The sequence below is a fragment of the Pinus tabuliformis genome, chromosome 4_2, assembly GCF_031772625.1.
Source record: "Pinus tabuliformis cultivar Carrire ecotype Pingquan chromosome 4_2, CPIR1, whole genome shotgun sequence".
Classification (NCBI taxonomy): Eukaryota; Viridiplantae; Streptophyta; class Pinopsida; order Pinales; family Pinaceae; genus Pinus; species Pinus tabuliformis.
In genome coordinates this window covers 668,790,061-668,812,589 of record NC_142304.1, presented here as the reverse complement: position 1 = coordinate 668,812,589, position 22,529 = coordinate 668,790,061, and the positions used below count along the sequence as shown (strand labels likewise).

Below are 22,529 nucleotides of genomic sequence, written 5' to 3'. Positions count from 1 at the left end.
AGACATCAATTCCTACAATGCATGAATACTACTAATGAGAGATCTAAACATTCGCTTTTCAATATGCAACTTGAAATGCAAATTTTCTTTCACTTTCGCATGCTAAATGAGATGCAATTTTAGATTTTTATGCCTTTAATCTAAAGAAATCAATAAGCAACAAACAAATGTGGAAAACCGATTGATCCCAAACGATCATAATCTATGTTCGGGTAGTGAAGAGAAATTGAAACAATGCCAAGATTGGTTCAACAACGATCACTAGGTAATCAACCAAAAGTAAGCAAAGGGGAAGGCTCAATCAAACCAACAGCAAGCAGCAAACGAATCTTTGCAAATAAGAAACCAAGCAAAGCTGATCCAGCAAACTTGGAACAATAAAACTAGGTCACAAAGCAAAAAAGCAAGATTCACTCAACAAAACTCACAAGAGAGTGCTTCAACCTCTAAATAGTGAAAAACAAGTCATAAACCAAGTGAGAACAACAGGGGTTAGCAAGACTAATAGATTCAGGAGGCAGAATTGAAGAAATTCAATTCTACAGCAATTAGCGCGAGTAATACATAACAACCATGCGCTGATAAAGAACGATGCGTAGCAACAATGCGATGTCAGCGCGGAAATACACGCCTTTTCCGCGATGGTCCGATTTACAGGACCGTCGTGACTGTTAGGTGTAATAACGCGATGGACAGGAAATTACAAAAAGAGTGGCGTGATGACAGCGCTACTGTTAAACTAAAAAGCGCGATGATGTTCAAAAACAGCCACAGTCTAGCCAAAAACTCCCAAACCAAAACAGTCAATCTTTAAACAAATAAAGCATCTCCTAGACCAAGCCAGGAAACCCAGAAACAAACAACTAATCCCCAAAATTTTGAAAAGAGACCGAAACAAAAACTCAAGGCAAGAATGAACAAAAAGGGACAAAGGCCAGCTCCCCAGCGGAGTCGCCAATTTGTGAAGCAGGAAAGTGTTCCCTCTGCGGACAGAGGCAACCCCTCTAGCCCTAGAGTGGGTCTAGTCACAAACAAGGACAAATCAACAACAATTCTCCTTAAATAGTTCAAGTTAGAGGCCTACCTCAATCAGTGGGCGATGAAGTCCCGTTGCGCTGCTCCAGCTTCCGCTTCCTTCTCCTAATGAGTAATCAACCTGAAACAAAGCAAGGAAATACAACAAAGCACATAACCGGATACAACAAAGAACTATTTACCCATAAAGTCAAGAAATCATGAGCTATCTAGTACATTGCATACGAGACATAGGAAAACATCATTGATTGTATTAAATATGAAATAGAGTAAGCTTACAACCCAGTTCTTGACGTCACAAGCCTTCTCAGGAGGGTCCAGCCAGCATGTTCCTCAAGCATTCACCCTTGAAGATGGATCTCCCAATACAAGTCTCTCTCACTCACAAGTTTCACACAAGATAAAATCACTTCACAACCTTCCTCAAGCTCTCAAACAATCCCACACTTGTCACACTAGCTACCTATCAAGCTCACAACACTATCAACAACACTCCAAAGACTAAGAATTCCAAACTAGTAGCTCATAGCAATGGTGAAAGCTTAAATAGGAGAAGGAGTCTCCATAAATGGTGGGAAGATGAGCTTATCTCCAAGAAAGGTAGCACAAATGACGGAACAGCCATGCCAGAGAAGGGAGGGTGACATAAACAAGGCCAACAACCAGGTCTGGAGTCATCTGGAAGGCCAACTGTTGGAACAAACTCGCCCAAACTGGATCATCGTGGGCACATAACTAGTCTGCCGCGCTGACATCACTATTGCATAATGGAGCTAGTCAAGTCATCGCGGGAAAATACAAGCAACAGTTGTGCTGGCACTTGAAAATCGACCATCGCGGGAATCACCTGTACTTCCGCGATGGCAGCGCGTTTGGACTGTTTTGGAGCGCTCATCAGTGCGTTTATTTGGCCAACAGACGTGATGAGGCAGAAACTTTGGCAAAGTGGGTCATTTGGCAACATCAGAGAGCATGAGCATAAATTATTTTGGACTCATGACACAGTAGGAAGACTAGGAGGAAGGCAGTGACAAATTACTATGTAACAGGATGTACCAACACTTGATTGTATCCTGAAAATCCATCCAAGAAAGACATTAATTCTTAGCCCGCCACTGCCTGCAATATCTGTTCCATAGGTGGTAAAGGAAAATTATCTTTTTGGCAGGCCTTGTTAAGGTTTCAAAAGTCAATGCAGATCCTAATATCTTTGTTTTTCTTTCTAACAGGTACCATATTGGAGACCCATTTGCAATGTCTGATGGGAAAGATTATTCTGGCTTTCAATAACTTATTGAGCTCAGTTTTTATCTGATTTTCTAGATTGGGATGGATCTTTCTCAGCTTTTGTTGGACAGGTTTTTCATTATCGATCATGGGAATAGTATGTTGGATGATGGAAGTGTTGTATGTTTTCAGTTCATCTTAATTCCAGGCAAAAACATTTTTATATTGTCTCAAAAGACGAATATACGCTAGTTTTTCTTTAGGGGCTAGGCCGAGACCTAGATTAATGTTTTTTGGTTTGGCATCGGTTCCTAGGTTTACTAATTCGTAGTTCAAGGTTGAACTTTGGAGTTTTGAATTGGTAGACCTTTTAAACTGATCCTTCAAATCGTACAAGTCTTCTAACTTGACTACCGACTTAGGTATAGAATTGTTAGTGCTATCTTGTTGTAATTGTCGATCATGTTGGTCTTCGTCAATTATTTGATTGGAGTAGGATCCTTCAAATGTGAGGAAATTTACAATATCAAGATCGTCATTGAATACTCTCCAATTTGTGATGTTATCAGGAATGGATGGTCTAAATATTAATTCTATTGAGAATCTATTTGGACTAAAATCTTCTGAAGGAATAAGCTTAGAAGCTACGTTAGCCAAAAGGTCTGCACTTGCGTTTTGGAGTCTGGGAATTGAAGAGATATTAAATGCTATGAAATGCTTAGTTAGATCTTGAACTAAGGATTGATAATGTTTTAAATGACCTGATAAGCAATGTATAGTGTTACGTACCTATTTAACCACAATCTCAGAGTCTCCGAAAACTTGAAGATACTTGACGTCTAACCCGATTGCTTTGTACAACCCTTGGACCAAAGCCTCATATTCTGTTGTATTGTTGGTGCAATCAAATTCGAGTCTGCATGTTAGCATGATTTTATCTCCTTCTGGACTAATCAGAACACATCCTGCTCCTGCTCCTTCGTTAGATCTAGAACCATCAAAAAATAATTTCCAAAACAAAGATTTATTTACAGGTTTATCTAAAAAATTGATACATTTCGAACTATCAGTTCGAGAAAATTTTTTGACTTGGGACAAAACAGAGTGTTCTAAATAGGGTGACGCATGAGCATTGAAATTGCCGAGGAAAGAATCTACCGAGTAATTGCCAATAATGCTACTGTTGTATGCTACTGGTTCATTCTCCCCCTCTAGCTCCGTTACTATGTATTTCTGGTGTAGTTCTCGTTCAACTTTTATTTGATTCGGTTTACCATTGTAGGGCAGCCACATGTGTGACCAGTCAGTTGTGAAGTACCCATGAAGTTTTTCTGACCAATCCCTGCTAAGAATTAAGCCATAGAATTCTGGAATATCAGCAACTAGAATGTCAATAACTTGACATACCTTCGGGTTGGATGACAGCCTTATGGTTACTTGATTTAGTTCGCCAATCACTTCAACTTGAGATCGATCTAGCTGAACTATGTGCACAACGGATTTCTGCGGCTGAACGTTTAACTTGGCACATATGGACTTTGGTAAAATATTGGATGAAGCACCAGAATCTACCAAACAATTGTGCACATTTTTATTGAAAATTTCATAAGGAGAAACGGGGGAGTATGAGATCTCGATCTTCCTCCAATTAGAGCGATGTCATTTGGATCAATCTTATTGATCACGTTAGTTGGAGGTCTTCCCATGTTATGAGAAGCTTGAGAAATTACAGTGGCAGGCAAAGGTGCAACTGGCACGGCATGTAATTCTTTCATCATTAACTTCTGTTGGTGCTTTAACTTGCTCAGTTCATAAAGGGTGATGTTGGCCCTAGCCTTTTTCATATCTTCTATAATATTGTACTCCATTTCATCCGACACGATCAGTGTTTTAGATGGAGTTGATTCATCTGTTTGGACTGGGCTGGTTTGAGTCGCTTTATATGTCATTTTCTTTGTTGCGACTTTATTCTTTATTGTAGAGCTTGCGCTCTTTGGCTTAGGGATAGTTTGGGGAGGATCAAGCTGATTTTTGCTTTGTGTGCTAACTGGGAATACTTCTTGATCTTCTTCTTGTGGGAGGATGAAATCCCACATTCCTTGTAATTCCACAACCTTTTCTTCATCAGTTTGCCCTACAATGGCAATTTCCTCTTCCTCTTCTTCAGATTCAGCATTTGAAATAGCATTGGGTGGCTTTGAACAGTTGAAGGGCCTCTTTTAAAAGCTTTGTAGGGCTTTTTTGAAGAAGTTTCTGCTACTTGCTTTTTGATGTCGACCATTTCATTGGACATGGTCTTTAGAACTTTCTGCAATCCTTCCAAATCGAATGGATCTTTTGCTTGTTTCTTCTTGGAGTCTTCCTTGAAGGTGACTTTCTTGGATTTACGTTCCTCTATCGCGGATTTCTTTTCCAGGGCTATTATACGTTTCTCTACTGCTATTGCTTCTTTCATGTTTTCGGCTAAGGTTGTTTTATTAGCCCTGTCCACGAAGATTGCTATGTTTGATGGTAGAGCGGTGATATACCATTCACTTCGTACTTCTTCGCTGGGCTGGGAAGCAGTAGGAATTTTGTTTAGGATTTTATTGAAACGTAAATTGAAATCTTTGATAGGCTCTCTAGATTCGGCCCTAAGGTTGGATAGGTTGTTGATTAACGTAGCCGTAGACCTGTCATCACCAAAATTGGTTAGGAATTGCTCCTGGAAGATATCCCAACTAGTGATAGATCCGGAGGGTAATGAAAAATACCATGATCCGGCTGTTCCTTGCAGAGTATAAGGAAAGAGTTGAACAACAACATCTTCATTAGTAACCCCATTGAGATTAATGGATAGCATAAAGTTGTTTATGTGCTCTTCTACTAGCATGCCTGCCTCGGGATTAAATTTAGGCAGCCATTTCTTAGTATGGGCCGGTATTTGACTCAAGGGTGCAAGCATTAAGACTGCCCCAGGGTTATTCCATGGAGACTGGGCCATTGCTGTACTACTAACAGTGAAAAGTGTAGAAGGTTATCCCTGTGGCTGGGAAGATGAAGATACTACGATTGTAGATGACTGAGGAAGAGTTGTGGGGGTTCCAGTGGATGGATGGACGATGATTTGAAGTGGCGGAGTGGATGGTTGACTTTGCAGTGAAGAAGTTGAGGTGGATGATGTTGACGAACGAGTCTCACTGTCGGACTCTTTAGGTGATTTCCTTGCTCTTTTCCTGGTGGGAAGAGGTAATTCGGTTGGCTGAACGCCAAATTTTTCACTCTTAAGCCTGGTCAGGGGATGAGCAGGGTTATAATGTGAAGTCACGCTGCCTTGAGATTTATCAGACCTTTGAGGAGAAATGGAAAATCGCTGAAGTTTGTGAATCAGAGATTGGACTTCAGGAAGTTCAACTGTAGATTGTTCTGAAATGTCAGGGCTTGTAGTAGCGGTTGATACTCGAGCGACTTCTAACTCTGGATTTAAGTGTAATGGAGAAGTTGGGGGAGATGGTGAGGGCGATTTACTCTCAGAATGGTATTCAGATTTAGATTTACTTGCCATTGAAGAAGTTGAGGTGGATGATGTTGACGAACGAGTCTCACTGTCGGACTCTTTAGGTGTTTTCCTTGCTCTTTTCCTGGTGGGAAGAGGTAATTCGGTTGGCTGAACGCCAAATTTTTCACTCTTAAGCCTGGTCAGGGGATGAGCAGGGCTATAATGTGAAGTCACGCTGCCTTGAGATTTATCAGACCTTTGAGGAGAAATGGAAAATCGCTGAAGTTTGTGAATCAGAGATTCGACTTCAGGAAGTTCAACTGTAGATTGTTCTGAAATGTCAGGGTTTGTAGCAGTGGTTGATACTCGAGCGACTTCTAACTCTGGATTTAAGTGTAATGGAGAAGTTGGGGGAGATGGTGAGGGCGATTTACTCTCAGAATGGTATTCAGATTTAGATTTACTTGCCATTCATAGTTCAGGCCCTCCTTCTAGCACCAAATATGTTGAAGCCCCGAAAATCGGGTCTACAACAAGGGGGATACCCGCCCAGTCCAGACCTTGGTTGGCAGCTCCTTATCCGTTTGGTATAGCGGGTCCGACTGGGGATATGGGACCAGTTTCCCAATTTATGAGTGTGTGTGTGTAGAATTTGATGTTCCTGGTCTAACAGTTCCTAATTAAGATATTCTAATTCTAATTGTAATGTAATGCTATGCTATTGTAATCTAATAAGCAGCAACATCTAAGTCTATACTAACCCAGGATGTAATTCTTCTGTTATGCGATCTAAAAATATTTCAAATAACAACTGGTAATAAAGATCATTAAGCTATTATAAGAAAATAAATCAATAAGGATGAACCACTTCACATAAAAAGTTATATGAAACAGTTGTGAAAAACATATCGCATAATGAGCTATTCATACATTAAGCTTAAATAAATAGCTATCACCATACAAAAGTGCCAAATGATAACTCAGGCATTCATGCAATAATACATAAACAACTAAAAAATGTATATCACTTTAACATATAAGCAGACATGGTCAAGAGATAAAAGTACCATTTATGACTAGTCCTACTCATAAGCTTCAAGTGACAATGATTTATCTCTCCTTGCTCTAACATCCACTAAGAGTACAGAAGTGCAACATCAGTAGCAGACATCAAATGCAAACATCAACAAATCTTGTTCCATTCATTCACCAAAACCTCCTCTGAGGGTGCAAAAGTGCATGTTCTGAGGACAAGTTTTTGATAAATTTCTGGACCCTTCTCTAAATGCATGAGAAGGGTTTAAATACTACTAACTAAATAACTTAATTACACAGATTCAGGATACAGTTTAAATGACCGCCAATTTTATAAGCAAAAATAAAACAAAATTATTTCTAAAAATTAAATCTAATATCTAACTATTTCTGCATTTGGTCCTTAATGTTGCAAGCATTCAGTATTTGTCTGGGTAGAGTCGGTTGACTGTCTTCCGCTTTTGATTGAGCTAAGCAAACAGAATTGGTAATAGCTGGCACCATCTTCTCAGCAAAGTCGATGATATACTCGAGAGTCATCCTCTGACTATGTGGATTTACTGCATATGCCTAGTAATAATCTTAGTTCACTTGATTAACCCTTTGGATTGCTTCTGCCTTTTCTTTAGCTTTCTATTTCCAGTTTGTTTTTTACCATTGCTTTCTTGCACTTTTCGGGCTTACAGGTGACTGAGCAGTTAGAGGCTTTCCTTCTTGAACAATTTTCTCAGCGATGCGCGATTAGCGCTAGGCGCTAATCGCGCATTGGAAACTGCCTCCATTCTTTGATCCGGGCTTCTCTGATGCATTTTTCTCCTTTTGCGCCTCTTCATCTTTATCGGGTATAAAGCTTCAAAATTTGTAAAAATAATGTCCTTGTGAGCTCTTGACCCTGAGCATTAAACTTCCTGTTGATATCAGCATCCTTCAGTACTCATTCAACCATGGCTGTATATGAAAGATCTGTAATGGATGGCTCAGCAGCGTTCTGTGAATATGCGGCTCTGTTGCATGCAGTATCTGTTTATGAGGGCGTCTTTTCTCTGTCTTTGAACATTGGAGCTTTACCCTTTTTCCTCATAGCTTCCTGCACATCGCTTTGTGTAACTTTTGTTTTTCGTTCCTGCAGTTCACAGGTGAGGAGAGAGTAATGATAATAAATAAAGATAGGAAAACTTTAAATACTATGGATATGCAAAAACACGCCACTTGATGTGAACTGGCTCTTCGAACAACACAAAACCATATTTTATTAACAACTGGCATATAATACATTAATTATTATTAAAGCGCGTAACCAGTTCTTAGTTTATGGAAAAAAAATTCTTGAATATTGAGCCAGGAAAATCTGTGATGGAATGTTTCTGCGATCTGCATCGCAGTATCGCATTTCACTGTATCGCATTACCGCAATTTCGTCGTGTTGTGCTATCGCAAGGTTGCTTGATCGTGCTATCGCAAGATCGCGGATCGCAGTATCGCAAGATCGCAGATCACTTAATCATTAAATCGTTATGTGTCTTTCATGTAATTTTCCGAGATGCGATATGCGATATCACATATCGGCATTTTCGCATATTGGCGTTTTTTAAGGTTTTCTAACGTGAGCTTTTCTTAATGCATGCGATGCGATGGAGTTCGCATCGCGATCTCGTATTTTACCATTTTGACTCATAAGAAAATACCCTATCATTCTTTGCGCGATGCAATGTTTCTTAAGGAGTAACATATATGAGTACTAATTGATTTCTTGAATTTTTTGACTAAGGGTCCCCACTTACATAGTCTTATTGCTAATACTAAATAAGGAGGGGGGTTGTTGGTGGCCACAACAGAGTGTTTCTTCACCCTCGTAGTACCTCCAATGTGCAACAACTCCAAACTCAGTTTGTTGATGCATTTCTTTAGTCTATATCTATATTTCCAGTGGAAGACCATCATCCCCAAAAACAACAGTATGCAAATATTGATACCTAAATTGTTTGGACCACAACAAGTGTTAGGAGAGTAACCCAAAAAATCCCATTGGTTTGTGCCTAACCTAATCTACAAATGACATAACTTCAATAGAGCAGAATGATGTATATCCCAAATCAAGGAAAGCATAAAATATATATCCTTTGCATACGAAAATGTAGTGCTAAATTAAAATTCCTATATTTGGGGAGTGGTAGAAATGCAAAATATTTTCAAAGGGTATGTTGATGAATGATGTAAGTAGAAGCATCCATTATCCAACATATCCAATGGAATTTTCAAAAAAAATAATAGCATCTTATCAAGAAATAATGCAAATTACGACACCGTCACCATGCAAAACATGTTGATATGCCACCATGCAAAACTTGCCGATATGATTGGTGATATGCCATTTAAGTTGTACATTCTCCTATAATACCTCAAAAATGTCATCTGCAAATTTGCAGCAATTGATTTGAATTCCCTCTCTCACGAGAGATTTCAACATTTGATTTTCTTCTTCAGAATGTATGATGATCATCAAGAAGGGGTTTGTTAAAAGAACCTTCCTCGCCTATACTACCACTATATGATCTCCCTTGTCATAATTTATTGACCTCCTCGAAGCTCAGGCCTTTCATCTCAGGAACAAAAGCAAGGACAAAAGGAATGCAGCCCCAACAATAGTTGTGAATACTATAAATGTTTTGGATGTGCCCAACACATCAATAAAAGATAGGAATCTCTCTAAAACAATCAAATTAAATATCCAGCAAACTGTTGCAACAATGCCTCCACACATACTTCTATATTTTGAAGTATAAATTTCGGAATTGATTGTCCATGGAACTGGTCCTCTGCCAAGTGAGAAGAAATATATATATAAAACCAAGCCACAAACAACAAGCCAACCATACCTAATTGGACCCACATCACTATACCAAGAATGAAAATGATGGGAATAATATTACTCAGATGTTGGACTTTTATTAATGAGGTCTGAGGGCATTAGTTCTGCCAAATCCCCCAATATGGCACCCAACCTTATCCTTTTTTCGACATGACATATGGGTTGGGAAAACCCAAGCGAAAATGGGACCTTGGTAGGGAAGGCCTCATAATTTGTTGAACTCAATAGTGAACCAAGGCCCTGTTGGCTATATAGAGATGCTAAAATAATGAGTTTTAAACCTTATATGATCTTTAAATCCCTAACACTTGCAACAATACCCTTGCTAAGAAGGCTTGAAATTCGAAATAGTTTAGGGAGATGGCAAATGTTTCATTCCATAAGGACAGAATCCTTTGATCGCAGGACCAATTATTTTCTTGATCATGCTATTAGAACAAGATAAATTTTAGTAGAGGCATTCTCGCGGAAGGTCGACATTGAAATTTGTGAAGAACAAAAACAATGTGTTTACACTTAAGAAGTTAATTTAGGTAATATTTCTACTATCTATAATTTGTTGAAGGGACATGGTTGGGATATGCTGGAGGAATTATCATTTGAATTGATTCCATGTGTTGTAATTCAAGTATTGCTTGAAATCCAAGATAATGTTGGATTGGCATTGCAATTCTTCAGTTGGTTAGAAAAACAACATATTCAACAAACTATACAAGTTCACTTAACTCTGATTCATATATTGATAAGGGCAAAGTTGTACAGTGATGCACAGGCTGTAATGGATCATTCTGTTATTACCTGCAAGGATCAAACCTCAATTTCAGGCATTTTTTGGGCATTAATTTCTACATATTTAGGTTATTCGATACCTATAGTCCTTAACAAGTTGAACAAGACTTGTGCACAATGTCAAATGATGCCAGAAGCCATTGACATATTACAAGTCTTTGCAAGTGACGTTCATTGTTGCAATATGACAATAGCTTTTGTTCAAAAATTATGAGAAAATTATATTTTGTTAAAAAATGTATGGCAATGGCTACCTAAAGGTGGGCTCAATCACAAGTGTGTCTCATGAGTGGGATCTTCATTAAGTGTTGCAGTACCTCAAGTAGCAATTTCATCATTTACTAGTTTTCCACTAAAATCTTTCCTAAAAAACAATGAGGACATGCCTTACTTTCAGCGTAGTCTATCTAATAGACAAAATAGACTTCTCGCCTACCATGTTTTGCTGCCTCTGGAAATATGACACCCTTGAAACCATTTCCATCCTAACCCTTCCACCATATTCATTTCGTCTCTATCCCACAGTCAATGTCCTTACATTAATGCTATGAGGTGACAGATTGCCAAGTAATCTCCTGGAATTCAAATGGGAAGCAGAGGATTTCCCCTTTTACTCCCCTGTTTCTTTCCTTTCCTCCCCTGTCTACAACTTGGCTCCTCTTTGCTCTATGCCTTCTTCAGATCCAATGCTTTCATGGTTTTGCAGATGAAAAGGTGTAGTGCCTCTGCTCCAAAATAATTTAATTCTTCCAATATGTACCAAGACATGTTGACATGTATCAGGATAAAGCAGGACCAGTTCACTTTGGGCAGTGTTTTGGCTGTGTGTGTTGAACATGCAGCTCTACAACAAGGTAAGGAGGTCCATGCCCACTTTATACCTAGATTTGGATCAAGATTTATCATGGGGAGTGCCCTTGTTGACATGTATGCAAAATGTGGGGATGTAGAGGATTCACTGAAGGTTTTTGAGAAAATGCTTGAAAGAAATGTGGTTTCATGAAATGCCATAATTTTCGGATGTGCTCAACATGGCTAAGGTATAGGGGTTCTCAAATTGTTTAGGTAGATGATGCAAGCAAGAATATGTCTCGATTTTGTCACCTTTATAACACCATATCTTCCTGAGAGGACAACACCCCAATTTACTAGTGATACCTAGTTGTTGCATCTAATGAGGAGCACACAACATTGATAGCTCCTATTCGTTCTGCATAGAAACCCAAGTTCTTGTTGTAGGACTAGGCAACAAAAACTTCCATCCCACGAGCTACAAACAACCTCACAGATGATGCGTCCTGATCAAGACTGCCACTTGCAAATCCCTGCAAATTCAAGTAAAATCTCAAATTTGAATCATGAAAATAAGCTCTTTCAGACCAATTTTTCAGTTCATTACTGCATGAAATACTACTAGACACATCAAAGTTGGCTAAGAACACATAAAAGCATCACAATAGTAATCAAATTATATTTTTTCACAATAAAATATATTTTTTATAAGAAAATGTTGCAATCAAGCCAAACATCTTTGTAATACAAAAAAGAAAAGTGGTAGCCATAGCCGAATGTCCAAAATGAAAAATTATAGTCCCTCAAACCATATGGTCAATCTTCCCTGATCCAACCTCTAGTGGCCTTACAAGTGTATTTCCTTACATATATAAAACTAGAAAAGAAAAATACTAGTTTCCATGCATACTACAGGCATATGATTATTTCTTCTCCTTTGGCTCACTTCCAACAGCCCTCCAAGTGCCTCTCTTGCCCGATTGTAGCAACAAGGTTGACCTTATATGTACTTTCAGCCATTACCAGATTTTGAACATGCTGAATACCCACTTGATTTTCTTCTTTCATATTCATTTACATCCTGAAAAATATCCAAACTAAAACTAGCTAAAATTGAATCAACTGTATTATCCATTTAAACAATTGCTAAATATCTAGGAGCAATATAAACACCCAATGGGAAAAATAAAAATCCCCAATTTACAAGTGATACCTAGTTGTTGCATCTAACGAGGAGCACACAACATTGATAGCTCCTATTTGTTTTGCATAAAAACCTGAGTTCTTTTTGTAGGACTGAGAAATAAGAACTTCTAGCATGAGCTACAAACAACCTCACAAATGATGCATCCCGATCAACACTGCCACTTGCAAATCCTTGCAAATTTAGGTCAAAATCTTGAATCATGAAAATAAGCTCTTTCAGACCAATTTTTTAGTTCATTATTGCATGAAATACTACTAGACACATCTAGGTTGTCTAAGAACACATACAAGCATCACAGTAGTAATCAAATTATATTTTTTCACAATAAAATATATTTTTTATAATAAAATGTTGTAGTCAAGCCAAACATCTTTGTAATACAAAAACGAAAAGTGGTAGCCATAACCAAATGTCCAAAATGCAAAATTATAGTCCTTCAAACCATATACTCAATCTTCCCTGATCCAACCTCTAGTGGCCTTACAGGTGTATTGCCTTACATATATAAAAATGGAAAAGAAAAATACTAGTTTCCATGCATACTACAGGCATCTTCTTATTTCTCCTCCTTTGGCTCACTTCTAATAGCCCTCCAAGTGCCTCTCTTGCCTAATTGCAACAACAAGGCTGACCTTATATGTACTTTCAGCCATTACCAGATTTTGAACAAGCTGAATACCCCTACAATTCTCCAAAAGACCAAAGATATAGCCACAAATGGACTTGAATCTTCAAGAGGGGGATATGACACAATTTCTAGAGGTAAATCAAAATGGGCCACAATTCTTCCAACCATATGTTGTAGAGACCATAGATGTACATTGAACTCCAAATACTTCCTGTAGTGAATCCCAATGAATGCATCACTTTTTTGAAAATCCCATATTTCCAACATGTGATTGTTGTGTCCATTGCACAAGAGTCCCTAACACAATTTTTCTTTAGAAAATGCTTCTCATACTCTTCCTTCCATTTTTTTTTCCACGTAATGCATTTCTCAAAGTAACCCACTAAAAATTTTCCTTTCATTCTGAGGATGTTACACAGGGTAAACCCAATTCTGTGAAGCTCAAAGCTTTACCATGTCACTTGCAAGAATAGAACCTGAGTGGGAAGGATAACATCATAACACTCCATCAAAGAATGGTGGAATTCATCATACTACACTGCACCTCCACTATTTCTTTTGCATGTGCTTCACTCCTCTTTTTACCCTACCATGCTCAAAAAATTCACAAGCAACACTCTTGCAATGGTGGTGAGCCATTGCCACAATCCTAGCAATCTGAACAAACAACAAACCACCATTCTATGTCCATTTCTCATGCCAAAGGTCAAATTCTAAAGCAGAGACAAATAAGTTAAACAAAATCCCAATTCCTTATCGAACAAGCCCACACATCCATTGCTTGCACTTGGAGAGGGGCTCAAAGCCCAATTCAAGGGAGCATAATAGAATACTCATCCCAATTTCTAGCCAAATAAACCCACAAGTGGAACTTGACTCCTCCATTGTAGCCTTCATAAACACTTATTGGTGTATTGACTTGTTATCCTGTCAAACTTTACATGGTTTTATGTGTGTTTAAATGAGGCCTCACCCTAATATTCAAATGCATTCATGGGGATAGATGGATAGTAGGGCCCCATTTGAATCACACACCCATATGCAACCTAGTTCCCTTGTTAGTCTACTTGTCCACAACCTTGTTTTTCTTTCATGGGACATCAAAAAATTCAAATATTTTCAAAGTATTTAACCTCTACTAGAATTCTTTGTGCTAGCCTATATAGACTGAAATTCTTTGAAATCCTTTTGATACATTGATGTTTGAATTATTGAGGGGTCCCCACCATTGTAGTTGTATGGACCCCTTTATATTTTAATATTAGGAGACCTTTGTATAATTCCAAGGCTTCCACCTCATTATTAGTTGATATCCTTTAAGGTTGAAGATACCCTCCTCACACCTACCTCCCTAACAACAATCAAATTATAACATGTAACAATAGACCTCATCTATGGAGAACAACATGAACAAGTTTTATTTTTCAGCACGTAAGACAACATACCACCCCTTTGTTGTTTCACTGCAGTTGGTTTTTTCCTTTGCTTATCTCTGTTGGGTGGTTGAAGTTGCTTGGCTAATGTTGGTCGTGGGTTTGAGCTTATCCTCTGCTGAGATTTTGACTCACCCTCCCACATCCATGGACAGACACATCCCAATCCTTATCTAGAAGAGGTCAGAGCTAAAGTGATGAAGAAGTGGGGTCTACCCCCATTGTCCATGGCAAGATATTTGAAAGTTGTGGGACTATAGTTTACCCTAGAGAAAGAAGGGTTCCCCCTGGCTTAAACAGTGGAGAAGATATTGATGAAGACATTGAGAAGTCAATATTTGGGAAAGGAAATTCTCCTTATTTCAAAGTGGAAAACATACACCCACATTCATCCTTCAACTGCAATCACTCAAGAAACCTACATGAGGTTGATAGGATGGATGAGAAGGCACGACAGGAGGACAAAGGAAAGGTTCTAGAAGGCAACCCTCCCTCAAATGTTTTGTTGAATGATCCTAGGAACATGAGACACTTACCTAATGGCAGAACACTTTGGACATGATGTGGCACATTAGATCTTTTGTGGCCTCCCGTCTTGATGCAAGAATTTCAGAGACCTGCTTAAAGATCTATTGTCATATCTGGAGCTGAAATTCACAACTTTTTCCAAGGGGATCTCCAAGCAAACCTGCAACTTTCGTACTCTCTCAAGTGAAAGTGCTCCTTGCTCAGTTACATGACAAGGGCAAGGTTGGAGAATAGGTGGACCAACAATAATCCAGCCCATATGAACCCCTTATTTCCACTGGCTAGTGTCATAGTATGTTATGACAACCTATATTACTATCAAATGCATGTCAATAACAATACAATTTTTAGTGTTTCCTATGTTACTAGTTCCAATGTCACCCTACAATTTAGTATGGTACATAGTCTTGATATACTCTTGCATCTTGGTAATCATACAAAGTCCTGGTAGACTCTTGCATCCTGGAATCAACAGGTTGATGATATTCTGATTATTCTCAGATTGATAATCAAATTCTGAGGGAACTTGCAATGCAATCATAAAGATTTGAAAATGAAGAACCAGTAAAAACTAAAAAAATATTTTCAAATAACAAAATAAGACTTGTCAATATAGAAAAATGTACACAAATGTAAACAAATGAAAGAACAAAGTAATATGCAATGAGTGATTCACAATATAAAGGTTGTAAACATAACCCCCATATCATCAATAACCTGATAAGCAACATTAAATAAAATAGTAAGATTCTTTTTCTGAATGACATCAACAATATTCTCCCACTGCTTAGGAGTTAGATCAATTCCAGTTGGATTGTGAGCACAACCATGAAGTAGCACAAAAAAACCACTTGGTGCAAGCTGAAGGAAGTTGAGCAACTATCAGTCTCCTCTACTAACAAAAAATTAACAGTGCATTTACCAATCATCTCTCTGTAAGGAACAAACATGTTTCTTACCTTGATGTTTGCAAACATCCCTTCAAATCTAGTCCTACAATTTTAGGATCATAGTATCGGTATTCTGACCATCGAACCCCAACATCATTGAAAATGTACTTGTGATTCCTTGGTTAAAATCAAAATATAATCAAATAGCTTCAACTAGATCAAATATTAGTTTGCATCAAAATGATTAAAAATGTTCATTGTAAGATGGGCATGAAAAATCTAAATACATAACTTAGAGTTCAGTGTCACAACTCTAAATACATAGAGCTCAGAATAAAAAATCTAATAATTGCCCCAAGTTGGAGAAGAAATCAAGACTTGTACTCCAGGGAAATATCTTTGAATAAAGGTAGCAATGAGGCGAAGAGAACCAGTTCCTGAAAGGCCTTGGACAATAGCCACCTGGATAAGTGTCAACAGGGTATTATGTAAATTTAATTCCACATACACAAGCACAAAATATCATCATCCTAACACACACATCACAGAAGCACTGTAATGCTAGTCTGAAAAAGGGGATCTATGATACAACCTTCGCTACCATCTCTTAGGTGATCTAAAAAGATACAAATATCCTTTTCCTAGCATAGTTTGCATAAGGGAAAATATTGTGCAACCTAAAAGTTAAAAAGAACTCACCCTATTCTACCACCCATCTCACCTTGCTACCGCCGCCCTACTTTGTCCAAATGTAATTCAGAGACAACATATAGTCCTTGTTGTGTTTAATTATTGTTAGCTCCCACCAAAAATTCCACAGTAGCCTTATTAAAAGAAGCCAAACCTTCAATAGGGAGGTACTGTAGAAAAAGCATAACAAGATAATGTCAAATATGTAAAAACTTAAAATGATTCCCATGGAAAGGGTGCAACATTTTTGAGCCAGGTGGATATTTGTGGCCACCCGCCTATTCCACTTGGACCCCCACCATTGTTTCTTTCAGTTTTTCAGTTTCCTTGTTTGTAGCACAATTTACTATTTTTGGCAGTTTTTTGGGTCCTGAACTTCCGGAGCTGTTTTGAGGCCTTACATGGCGTTTTTATTTTTGTGAAAACTGGGACCAACATGGGTATTGTGTGTGTGTCAAACGAAGATCGTATGCCAAAGTTACGACCCTGGGAAGTTGATGTATCAATTTACCCAAACGAGGCCCATAGTTTGGTGCTTCATCTCCTAGGGTTAGGTTTTTGGATGTTTAGGGTTTTCTATTGTTTCTCAATAATAAATAGGCCTTGGAGCCTCATTGTAACATAGTTCAAAGGCATGTAGCCGCCACATGTCTTCTCAGAGGTAAGCTACCATCGCCCGAGCTAGTCTTATTTCCATTCTGATTGTAAGCATATTTCAGTATTTGATATTAATGAAATGAAGTGTTATTTCTACTGCATTTTTGTATTTATGGTTATATCTATAATTCGTTGCATTCCAGTTTAAATATGGATCAGTGGTATCAGAGCGGTCTACTCTTTCTCTGTTTTTCTTTGCATGTCCCCAACGAGGTTGGGATATAAGGAATTAGGGCTTGAACTGGTCAAACCTTTGCAAGAACATCCTCGAAAATCCCGATGGCATCCAATGGTGGATGAAAAGAAAGATGAGGGGGCAGGATATCCTATCAAAATCTTGCTCGAAGAAGCCCTCAAACGACAAAGGAACGCGATGATGGACAACTTTGCCCAGATCCTTTAGCGGCTACCCAAGGGCGACGCATCTACTTTTGGCAGTTACTATGGAAGTGCCATACACTTTAAGGTACAAGTTAACTTTGACATTCCCATATTTGAGGGTCAAATAGATAAAGACACTGTAGATAAATGGATAAATCTACTAGAAGGATATTTTTCTATTCATGATTTTTCCTGTCGAGAAAAGATCACTTGTGCACTTCTCAAGGAAGCCCCCCATGTCAAGGACTAGTGGGAAACCTAATATGAGTAGAAGGATGAAAGTATGAACTCATTATTTTCAGCTAAACCCACTTGGAACTCATTCTAGGATGCCATCAAGGAGCAATACTACCCTGTTGGGAGCTATGAGGATAAATACATAAAGTGGACAACGCTACGACAGGGAAGGGACCAAGATGTGCCAGAGTTTACCAATGTTTTCATACCCTTCGCAAAAAGTTGGGTATCAAGGATTTTAAGAAGAATTTGGTTCTCAAGTACCACAACTTCCTACAAAGGTACATCCAGGACGAGATGGAGTTCCTGGACATCTCCTCACTTGGCATGGCATACCGATATGCCGTCAAGATCGAGCAAAAGTTTAAACATAAGAAGCGAGACTTTGGATCTGTGAATTTGAAGCAAGGGAAAGGTGCTCCCAAATCACAAAACAAAGGACAAAGCCAAGGCAGGGTGGCCCAGGACAACTCGCCAAAGTCGCAAGAAAAGAATAACATTATGAAGCTGAAGAAGGACACGGGAAAGTGATGTGAGTTCCATAAGTGCTCCACTCACAACACAAGTGTGTGTTGGGCCAAGTAGTCACTGATGGCCGAGCTAAAGGCTTTGGAATCAGATGCGTGTTTTGAATATGAGTCAGAACTCGACAAGGGGAATGACAAAGGGAAGCAGATTATTGATGTGGAGCCCAACGCCACCGTTGCCACCATGAAGATCCAGAAGGAGGAACCCAAAGATCTAGAGGAGGAGGAGTGCCTCTTCCACTCCCAGATGTTGGTAAAGAGTTCCATGATATAGTTCATTGTCGACAGCAGGAGCCAAAAGAACCTTATTTCGGCAGAGGTCGTGAAGCGACTGGGCTTACCGACCACAACACATCCACAACTGTACAACATTGGGTGGCTTCACCAAGGACGGGATCTTCGCATGAGCCAGCAATGTCGCCTTCCATATAGCATCAAGCCCTTCACGGATGAGGTATTATATGATGTTTCTCCCCTTGATGTTTGTGATGTATTATTAGGCCAACCATACTTATGGAAGCGACATGCTGTGTATGAGTCAAGGCCTCGTGCTATTATTGTTACTTTGGGAAATAAGTTGTACAGGATACCGGAGGTAGCACTGCCTACCGCCATCTCTTTGGTTACTGTAAAACATTGCAGTAAGCTCATTTCCAAAACCGATAAATTCTTTTTCATGATGATACACCCTCAGGAAAAGAAGAAGATGATGTACACTACCTCTAGACAGGGCCCCTCCGCCCGACAAGAACAGATGGACAAGGTCGTGGAGGAGTACGAGGACATCTTCACCTCCCCTTTAGGGGTGCCTCTAGACTATCAGGTCAAGTACTCCATTGATCTGACCCCAGGTGTGTCGCTACCCAATGGACCAATCTATCGGTGCTCTGTTCTGGAGAATGACGAAATCAAGAGGCAAATTCAGGAGCTACTGTAGAAAGGTCACATCTGGCTGAGTTCATCACCCTGTGGGAGCCCAATTGTGTTGGTATAGAAGAAGGATGGGACTTGGAGACTCTATATTGACTATCAGGCGTTGAACAAGATCACTGTCTAGAATAGGTACCCGATCCCACGAATTGTTGACCTTCTGGAACAACTGAAGGGGGGGAATATTTCAGCAACATCAACTTGAAATCAGGATATCACCAGGTACCAATCGAACCCTCCGATGTGTGGAAAACTGCCTTCAAAGCCAAGGAGGGCCTTTTCGAATGATTGGTTATTCCTTTCGGGTTGACGAAAGCTCCTGCAACTTTCATGAGGCTAATGGATGACATCTTGAGGCCAATTTGGAGAAATGCACTTTTGGCATGACCCAGGTTCAGTATTTGGGATACATTATTAATGAACGGGGAGTGCATGTGGATCCAACCAAGATCCAAGTCATTTGGGATTGGCCAGCTCCAACCACTCTGACAGAGCTCCGAAGCTTTCTGGGTCTTGCTTATTTCTACCGTAGGTTCATGTTGGGATTCTTTCATATCACTTGGCCCTTGAGTCAAGTCACCAAGGGAGGAGCGAAAGAAAATTTCTTTTGGTATGAATTTCAATAGAAAGAATTCACAGAGTTGAAACATCGCCTCTACTTTGCACCAGTACTCACATTACCAGACTTGCAACAACCATTTGAGATCGAGACAGATGCCTCTAACTATGCTATTGGGGTAGTCCTTACTCAACAAGGGCATCCAATGGCATATCATAGTGAGACACTTTTAGACACAGTCCGGAAGTATCCAACTTATGACAAAGAGATGTATTACATTGTACAGGCCTGTCGAAAATGGAAGAATTACATTTTGGGGAAGGAAACAACCATCCACACAGACCACCGACCCCTACAGTTCATACAGATGCAAGGGAAGTTGCAGAATGATCACCATCAGAAGTGGTCCACATACATGCAACATTTCAATTTGAATATCAAGTATAAGAATGGAAAGACCAACAATGTTGCAGATTGCCTTAGCCGACCACCGATCATGGTGTTAACCACCATTCTCAACTCTTGTGGGCAAAAGATTTCTGATTGGCCACTTCTCTACAAAAGCGACCCAGAATTCGACCACACATACCATACTCTCTTGGAGGGTCAACAAGTTCTAGATTTTCACCTCCAGGATGGCCTATTATGCCACCTGGGACACCTTTGTGTTCCTTCAAGCGAGCGTGCTAAGATTATTTGGGAAGCACGCTATAGTTGAGCCACTGGGCATTTCGAGGTTGAGAAAATAGTGGCAATACTGCAAAAGTATTTCTATTGGCCGAATCTTCGACAGGATGTTGGGAAGTATATCAAATCCTACACTGCCTGTGCCATTGCCAAACCGAACATCAAGATGCAAGGCCTCTAGACTCCGTTGCCTACCCCTAGTCGACCTTGGGAATCCATCTCCATGGATTACATGTCAGTCCTTCCTTCTACTAAGCATGGAAAGGACTGTGTTTTTGTGGTCGTCGACAGATTCTCGAAGATGGCCATTATGGCGGCTTGCAAGAAGAATATCACAACAGATGCCACTACTAAACTCTTCTTTGAATGAGTGTGGGTACACTTTGGGATCCCATAGTCTATCATCTCAGATCGGGACAATAGGTTCCTCATTAAATTTTGGTCCAGTGTCTGGTCAATGTTAGACACCAAGCTCACTAAGTTCACAACTTTCCATCCCCAAACTGATGGCCAGACAGAGGTCGTCAACAGGATGAGCATACACATTCTGCACATGTATTACTCAAATCATCCACCCACATGGGATGAGAGATGAGAGCCTCCCCTATTGTTGGCTTGTGGGGGCCTGACCCAGGTTCAACGTTAGTTAGCTAAACAAATCCCTACACTACTGGCCCTTTAGGCATCAGCTCGTGGAGCGCGGACTGAAGTCTCACCCGAAGCAGTATGGGGGATGCCGAAACCAAGTTTTCACATCCTTGAGATGGTTGTGATGTTGGTTTATTTCAACTATACTTGCCTTCGCGCATGTTTCTTATCCCTCTTCTCTACCCTTCAATACCTCTATGAAATATTACAATCGGCTTCCTCGCAGCCCTAACCAGGGGCTAATAAGCTTTCACGCTGCTAGGGCAGCGAACTGCGATATCTCTCAAACTACGCTAAGTATCTTACTTATCATATTACCAGATATTAGTTAGCTTCGTGTAAACAGATGTTCTTACTTGCGTTTACTTAACCAATATAGTTATACATATTTGCGCATCATATAAGCATTAGAAGTGAAATTCATACCCAATATAACAGATTCATAAACAGTAAATAAAGACGCAGAAATATAGAATATTTCTCTTTATTGATAATTCCAGACGATTACAGACTTGAATTTTCCCTACGCACTCAGCTGCAGGGGTCCACGCACGCAGCTGCGGACTTCTAGGCCTCTGCGCACTTAGTTGCAGAGCCTCTACCTACGCTACGACCCAAGACTTAGACTTCTACTTCATAGTTATCTCTCATACATCGTTCCATTTCTTCGTGTCTTCTCTGCCCTAACTACTTAGAGCTTCACTCTATTTATACAATCCCATGGCCTGCGGACCATGGGTAGATCTTTTACAACCGACATTACATTATCAGAATAAGGGTGGACAACCCTATGACTTGTTAACATCTATGCACTCCGCGACCACAAAATGCGAATACTTTGAATTAGGATTACAAAAATTTGACCAAAATATGGGCTTTAAGCCCAAAAACTACCCTTGGGGGATCCTGTGCCCAACAGGCCCCCAACACAAACATCATGACTCTCCCTTGAGTCACTTTGTAGGTGCGAAGATCTTAATGTGAAGACCTCCCAAATTTGTTTGGATCACTGCAACTTCGGCAATGCACTGAGTGGCTGCCTGCTAGACTTCTTCCACGCATTGTTCGATGACTACTACTGAACTACTGCTCTAAATATTCTATTGAGCTGCCTGTAGTTTCACAAGCTTCCCTTCAATGGAGGTTTTGATTGCGTAAGCCTCATCAATCCATGGCTATAGGTGCCCTTTTAACACTGCTTCCTTATGCTGAGTGGCATCCACCTGTTCCTTGAGCACCTTTGCCTTCTACATCTGTGCAAGACTCTGTGTAAGGGAAATCTTCTGCGCGGTCCCTTTTATC

General features: G+C 39.7%; 1 pseudogene; it reads right to left on the bottom strand.

The window, feature by feature from the left end:
- Positions 1-11,581: 11,581 nt before the first annotated feature.
- Positions 11,582-22,529, bottom strand: part of LOC149171194 (aspartate aminotransferase, chloroplastic-like) — a 28,716-nt pseudogene continuing 17,768 nt past the window's right edge.